General features: G+C 34.9%; 1 long non-coding RNA gene across 1 annotated transcript; it reads right to left on the reverse strand.

Moving 5' to 3' along the window:
- Window positions 1–332: 332 nt before the first annotated feature.
- Window positions 333–7,998, reverse strand: LOC131949082 (uncharacterized). The gene is made up of 8 exons (XR_009388119.1): window positions 7,940–7,998; window positions 7,100–7,171; window positions 6,580–6,630; window positions 6,183–6,246; window positions 2,134–2,264; window positions 1,951–2,038; window positions 1,589–1,725; window positions 333–658 (listed from the first exon to the last, which is right to left on the reverse strand). It is a non-coding gene; the product is annotated as an uncharacterized LOC131949082 (long non-coding RNA).

Here is a 7,998-nt window from a genome sequence, read left to right on the forward strand (position 1 = left end):
AATTAAAGATAATGAACCAAAAAATATTATTGTATGTGTAAACATAAAAAAGTAATTCATTGAGAGGTTTGTTAATCTAATTTTAAATAATTGTCGTTTCATAATTGTGCTTGAAAATGTAATTAATGTTAAATCTAAAAACAGCAAAAAGATACCAATAAAATCATTTTTTAATTTTACTTAAGCTTCTACTTAACATTTTTCTTTATTTAGATGCTATAAAATATCTTAGAAGGATTTTCTATATGTATTTCTAATTTTCGTTAACAAAAAATGTTTTACAATATATGTTTAATAAAGTTGAATAATTAACAGTAAATAACAATTTTTTTTGATAACTTTGATACCTTTTATTTTTTAGATGTACGGCAATTTTGAAACAAAAATTACATTTTTCTTCTTAAAAGCTTAACTAGCTTACCTTTCTTTACTAATAATTTTTGTATTACATTTCCAATGGCAACATGGTCTAAATGTTTTAATAGTAAAATATGATGATTTCCATTTTGTATAACTATAATTAGTAAAGAGTAAAACTGAAATGATATTTTGTTAGATAGAAACACAGAGCTATCTTCTCATCGACACGATTTGACCTACTCGTGTAGGCATTTCACCGAACAATGTGCCACGTTGCCATGCTGTTCCTTAGGATTATCTGAAACAAAAAGAAGAAAAAAAATGAAAGAAACATGCAAAAATCCTCCTCACACTAAACGTTACTCCTATATGGGATACTAGTAAATTTGGTTGTTTGTGTATAAACGTACTATTTATTATGGCGTCTCCATCCCTATATAGCGTGATATATTCTGGGAAATTTCTCTAAGCTGATTCCACTAAGCTCTAAAATTCTGTAAATTCACTTTCAGATAACGTTTTCTTTTTTTTTCATCAAACATGTCTGCGTTGCATGTTAAATTATAATTCATGTCTGGTGCACATGTCTGGTTAAGCCAAGTTAAGTCAGATCCATCCGAGTGTTGGTGAAGACTCCATAGTCTAATCGACCATTGGGAATCCAAGCACAGGGTCTAGGCAGTAAGAGGAGGGGGGCCAGATGTTTGCAATGTTTCAGGACATAATTTATCCAAATAGCTGATTAACACTCGGGTTGGGGCTTTTCGGATCTTCTTCTTTTCCAGTTCGTGCCCAAGACACAAGGGGTAGTTGATATAGAATTAATACGTTTTAGATAATTGGACAAATGGTATCAACATATTGTGTGGTCAAACTATGCTCAGCCGCCTTTACTTCCTCTAACGTGAGTACCCGTCGGAGTTGGGTGGACTCAGGGACATTTTACTGAATTTAACCCTGATTGAAACTCGCAAGTTTCGGGTTAGCAGCATTGGAAATCCAAACACAGGGTCTGGGCAGTGAGATAAGAGGAGCCAGATGTTTTCCTGGTATCAGGACACAGTTGGGTGGACATTTTATTGAATTCAACCTGAATTCGAACTCGCAACTTTCGGGTTAGCAGCTTAGCTCTCTACCGCTAGTTCATGACGTCCCATTTCGAATAGATACAAAATTACATTAAGTAAACTTAAAAAAAAGTAAAAATGGAAATGTCTATAGATACTACCTGGGCATTTTTTGGTATCCACCACTTCAGCTGAGAGTAAGAAACTCTTGAAATACCCAGTTTCAAGCTGTTCCCAACGACAGTTGTCGACATCAAAGATGTGTTCTTGTATGCAGTTTATGTACTCAGTGGCTTCACTAATAAGAGAAGAACAATATTTTAGTTTGTCGCCCATCATACCACCCTCAAAACCATTTCTTCTTACATACACTCAAACTACAATTTAAGTTAATCATGTCTCATTATAAAATATACATTATTCAAAATAATAGTAGAATAATTTAAAAAAAAACAACACATTTTGAAAAATTTTGACGAAAAAAATCAAATTTAGAAAGACTTGAGAGTTAAGTTTGACTCACTGGCAGAAAGATTTGGAGTTAATGTGAGGATAGACACAGGATTCCACATTGCATGGTCCACCATTTGTAGCTGTTGCTGTCTCTGTTTCTGTCATATATTTAAAGGTCATTACTGCATTACTGCTACAACTGCCATTTTGTTATATTGTTAACTAAAATATATCTGTTCATGTAAGCTCTTACGATTGCAGTGCATTTTCTTCATGAGGACTTTCACAGCAGCTCTTAGGCCTTTTGCCAAAAGTGTTATTTTCAGGCCGCAGTGTTGATTGATCACATTGTCATTCAGACATTTGATGTAATTCTCAGCCAGACTGTAAACAAAAATGCAAAGCACTGGAAAGCACTGGAAAGCAATGGAAAGCAATGCAAAGCAATGCAAAGCAATGCAAAGCAATGCAAAGCAATGCAAAGCAATGCAAAGCAATGCAAAGCAATGCAAAGCAATGCAAAGCAATGCAAAGCAATGCAAAGCAATGCAAAGCAATGCAAAGCAATGCAAAGCAATGCAAAGCAATGCAAAGCAATGCAAAGCAATGCAAAGCAATGCAAAGCAATGCAAAGCAATGCAAAGCAATGCAAAGCAATGCAAAGCAATGCAAAGCAATGCAAAGCAATGCAAAGCAATGCAAAGCAATGCAAAGCAATGCAAAGCAATGCAAAGCAATGCAAAGCAATGCAAAGCAATGCAAAGCAATGCAAAGCAATGCAAAGCAATGCAAAGCAATGCAAAGCAATGCAAAGCAATGCAAAGCAATGCAAAGCAATGCAAAGCAATGCAAAGCAATGCAAAGCAATGCAAAGCAATGCAAAGCAATGCAAAGCAATGCAAAGCAATGCAAAGCAATGCAAAGCAATGCAAAGCAATGCAAAGCAATGCAAAGCAATGCAAAGCAATGCAAAGCAATGCAAAGCAATGCAAAGCAATGCAAAGCAATGCAAAGCAATGCAAAGCAATGCAAAGCAATGCAAAGCAATGCAAAGCAATGCAAAGCAATGCAAAGCAATGCAAAGCAATGCAAAGCAATGCAAAGCAATGCAAAGCAATGCAAAGCAATGCAAAGCAATGCAAAGCAATGCAAAGCAATGCAAAGCAATGCAAAGCAATGCAAAGCAATGCAAAGCAATGCAAAGCAATGCAAAGCAATGCAAAGCAATGCAAAGCAATGCAAAGCAATGCAAAGCAATGCAAAGCAATGCAAAGCAATGCAAAGCAATGCAAAGCAATGCAAAGCAATGCAAAGCAATGCAAAGCAATGCAAAGCAATGCAAAGCAATGCAAAGCAATGCAAAGCAATGCAAAGCAATGCAAAGCAATGCAAAGCAATGCAAAGCAATGCAAAGCAATGCAAAGCAATGCAAAGCAATGCAAAGCAATGCAAAGCAATGCAAAGCAATGCAAAGCAATGCAAAGCAATGCAAAGCAATGCAAAGCAATGCAAAGCAATGCAAAGCAATGCAAAGCAATGCAAAGCAATGCAAAGCAATGCAAAGCAATGCAAAGCAATGCAAAGCAATGCAAAGCAATGCAAAGCAATGCAAAGCAATGCAAAGCAATGCAAAGCAATGCAAAGCAATGCAAAGCAATGCAAAGCAATGCAAAGCAATGCAAAGCAATGCAAAGCAATGCAAAGCAATGCAAAGCAATGCAAAGCAATGCAAAGCAATGCAAAGCAATGCAAAGCAATGCAAAGCAATGCAAAGCAATGCAAAGCAATGCAAAGCAATGCAAAGCAATGCAAAGCAATGCAAAGCAATGCAAAGCAATGCAAAGCAATGCAAAGCAATGCAAAGCAATGCAAAGCAATGCAAAGCAATGCAAAGCAATGCAAAGCAATGCAAAGCAATGCAAAGCAATGCAAAGCAATGCAAAGCAATGCAAAGCAATGCAAAGCAATGCAAAGCAATGCAAAGCAATGCAAAGCAATGCAAAGCAATGCAAAGCAATGCAAAGCAATGCAAAGCAATGCAAAGCAATGCAAAGCAATGCAAAGCAATGCAAAGCAATGCAAAGCAATGCAAAGCAATGCAAAGCAATGCAAAGCAATGCAAAGCAATGCAAAGCAATGCAAAGCAATGCAAAGCAATGCAAAGCAATGCAAAGCAATGCAAAGCAATGCAAAGCAATGCAAAGCAATGCAAAGCAATGCAAAGCAATGCAAAGCAATGCAAAGCAATGCAAAGCAATGCAAAGCAATGCAAAGCAATGCAAAGCAATGCAAAGCAATGCAAAGCAATGCAAAGCAATGCAAAGCAATGCAAAGCAATGCAAAGCAATGCAAAGCAATGCAAAGCAATGCAAAGCAATGCAAAGCAATGCAAAGCAATGCAAAGCAATGCAAAGCAATGCAAAGCAATGCAAAGCAATGCAAAGCAATGCAAAGCAATGCAAAGCAATGCAAAGCAATGCAAAGCAATGCAAAGCAATGCAAAGCAATGCAAAGCAATGCAAAGCAATGCAAAGCAATGCAAAGCAATGCAAAGCAATGCAAAGCAATGCAAAGCAATGCAAAGCAATGCAAAGCAATGCAAAGCAATGCAAAGCAATGCAAAGCAATGCAAAGCAATGCAAAGCAATGCAAAGCAATGCAAAGCAATGCAAAGCAATGCAAAGCAATGCAAAGCAATGCAAAGCAATGCAAAGCAATGCAAAGCAATGCAAAGCAATGCAAAGCAATGCAAAGCAATGCAAAGCAATGCAAAGCAATGCAAAGCAATGCAAAGCAATGCAAAGCAATGCAAAGCAATGCAAAGCAATGCAAAGCAATGCAAAGCAATGCAAAGCAATGCAAAGCAATGCAAAGCAATGCAAAGCAATGCAAAGCAATGCAAAGCAATGCAAAGCAATGCAAAGCAATGCAAAGCAATGCAAAGCAATGCAAAGCAATGCAAAGCAATGCAAAGCAATGCAAAGCAATGCAAAGCAATGCAAAGCAATGCAAAGCAATGCAAAGCAATGCAAAGCAATGCAAAGCAATGCAAAGCAATGCAAAGCAATGCAAAGCAATGCAAAGCAATGCAAAGCAATGCAAAGCAATGCAAAGCAATGCAAAGCAATGCAAAGCAATGCAAAGCAATGCAAAGCAATGCAAAGCAATGCAAAGCAATGCAAAGCAATGCAAAGCAATGCAAAGCAATGCAAAGCAATGCAAAGCAATGCAAAGCAATGCAAAGCAATGCAAAGCAATGCAAAGCAATGCAAAGCAATGCAAAGCAATGCAAAGCAATGCAAAGCAATGCAAAGCAATGCAAAGCAATGCAAAGCAATGCAAAGCAATGCAAAGCAATGCAAAGCAATGCAAAGCAATGCAAAGCAATGCAAAGCAATGCAAAGCAATGCAAAGCAATGCAAAGCAATGCAAAGCAATGCAAAGCAATGCAAAGCAATGCAAAGCAATGCAAAGCAATGCAAAGCAATGCAAAGCAATGCAAAGCAATGCAAAGCAATGCAAAGCAATGCAAAGCAATGCAAAGCAATGCAAAGCAATGCAAAGCAATGCAAAGCAATGCAAAGCAATGCAAAGCAATGCAAAGCAATGCAAAGCAATGCAAAGCAATGCAAAGCAATGCAAAGCAATGCAAAGCAATGCAAAGCAATGCAAAGCAATGCAAAGCAATGCAAAGCAATGCAAAGCAATGCAAAGCAATGCAAAGCAATGCAAAGCAATGCAAAGCAATGCAAAGCAATGCAAAGCAATGCAAAGCAATGCAAAGCAATGCAAAGCAATGCAAAGCAATGCAAAGCAATGCAAAGCAATGCAAAGCAATGCAAAGCAATGCAAAGCAATGCAAAGCAATGCAAAGCAATGCAAAGCAATGCAAAGCAATGCAAAGCAATGCAAAGCAATGCAAAGCAATGCAAAGCAATGCAAAGCAATGCAAAGCAATGCAAAGCAATGCAAAGCAATGCAAAGCAATGCAAAGCAATGCAAAGCAATGCAAAGCAATGCAAAGCAATGCAAAGCAATGCAAAGCAATGCAAAGCAATGCAAAGCAATGCAAAGCAATGCAAAGCAATGCAAAGCAATGCAAAGCAATGCAATGCAAAGCAATGCAAAGCAATGCAAAGCAATGCAAAGCAATGCAAAGCAATGCAAAGCAATGCAAAGCAATGCAAAGCAATGCAAAGCAATGCAAAGCCTTGAAATGGAAAACGAATGTTAATGCCAATTAAAATTTTAATTACAATTTCCAAATCCAGTGTCTAAATTATTTTTTAAAGTTATACACACTTGCAGAAAGTAGTTGAATTCGTTATAATAGAAGGCCGATGACAAGTACTAATGCTGCAAGCACCTAGTGTATGTATAATTATATATATATATATATATATATATATATATATATATATATATATATATATATATATATATATATATATATATATATATATATATATATATATATATATATATATATATATATATATATATATATATATATATATATATATATATATATATATATATATATATATGAAACAGACTGTTGAAATTCTTTCATAATAACCATTTATATTTTGCATATAGATTAGTGTATAAAATAATATTAACTTATTAACTATCGTTAAACAACGCTTATTTAATTATTTTATGTATTTAAGTGTTTGACTTGAAATTATCAAAATACCATTTGTAGCTAACTCTTCAGCTTAAGACCATGCTGTGAGAGCGACGAAAGCTAGAGGTGAATAAATAATACATATAAATAAATAAATAAATAAATAAAAAAAAAAAAAAAATATATATATATATATATATATATATATATATATATATATATATATATATATATATATATATATATATATATAAATGAACTACTAAAAGTTAATGGAATCCATGATGGAGTCCACCTATCCCATCAAATGTAGTTTAAAAAAATGAATAGTTAAGGCATATCGCTGCCCATGTTCCGTATTTTACATCCTCCAGTTCAGATTAGAGAATAAACTCGCTTCCTCAGAAACAAGAGTGACACCTGTACCTTAAATTTAAGATTCTGTCTACCTTACATTCTGATTCGATGTGTACATTACACTTGTAACCTATCAACAAGCTGCTGTGGTAATATTTAGCTGATATTTTATGACATATTATTCACTTAAGAGTAAAATCATGTTAAGGCAACATATTTTCTTTTAACTTACCTACAATAGCTTGGTAAATGCAAGCAGATGTCATTATAGAAATGTTTAAAAGTATGCAACAGATCTTGTTTTCTATTACAAAATATGAAAAAGCATCATAAAACGTTACATTATCTCTTTCGGCATCGAATCTCGACTAAAATTATTATATTTAAACAGTAGCTTAGTTCAAGCCATATTCATAAAATATAAAACGCATTAACAGACAAAAACCTGTTAAAACAATAACGGCCCTAGAGAACATACTGTGATAAGCTAAGCTGTTTACCTGATACAAGTATACATTGAATTTGTCAGTCACAGAACTTATAAACGTTTATTTCAAAGGACGTATTGTAGAGGAATAGTAAAAAAAAATCAGAGATATTTTGTCTGAGATATTTTGTCTGAGATATTTTGTCTGAGATATTTTGTCCGAGATATTTTGTCTGAGATATTTTGTTTGAGAATTTATGTTTGGGATATTGAGTCTGTAATATTTTGACCTAGAAATTTTGTCTTAGTTTTTTTTTTGTAAAATACTCAATGATATTTTTTGCCATGGGATATTTTTGTTGTTTGTAAGTAAGCATGAATATTAGTACGTACTTGTCTGTGTGTGTGTGTGTGATAGAGAGAGAGAGAGAGAGAGAGAGAGAGATTCAAAAAGAGAGAGATAGTTAAAATATAACATAAATCATAATGGAAAAAATTTAGAGTTAACCTCGATAATAATAGGCGTTTATAATCCATACAAACGAATAATCCAATGAAAGGTTCACTCGAAATACATTCAGATGAGGAGCACCAAAACCAAGATAGCAATCTGACTACAACAAAGTTAAAGTTAGAGCGACATACCTTCAGATGAGGAGTACCAAAACCAAGATAGCCAGCTGACCCCACAAGTGTGGCTTTTA

The sequence above is a fragment of the Physella acuta genome, unplaced genomic scaffold (assembly GCF_028476545.2).
Source record: "Physella acuta isolate Inbredline_101_S28 unplaced genomic scaffold, ASM2847654v3 ptg000672l, whole genome shotgun sequence".
NCBI classification, from domain to species: domain Eukaryota; kingdom Metazoa; phylum Mollusca; class Gastropoda; family Physidae; genus Physella; species Physella acuta.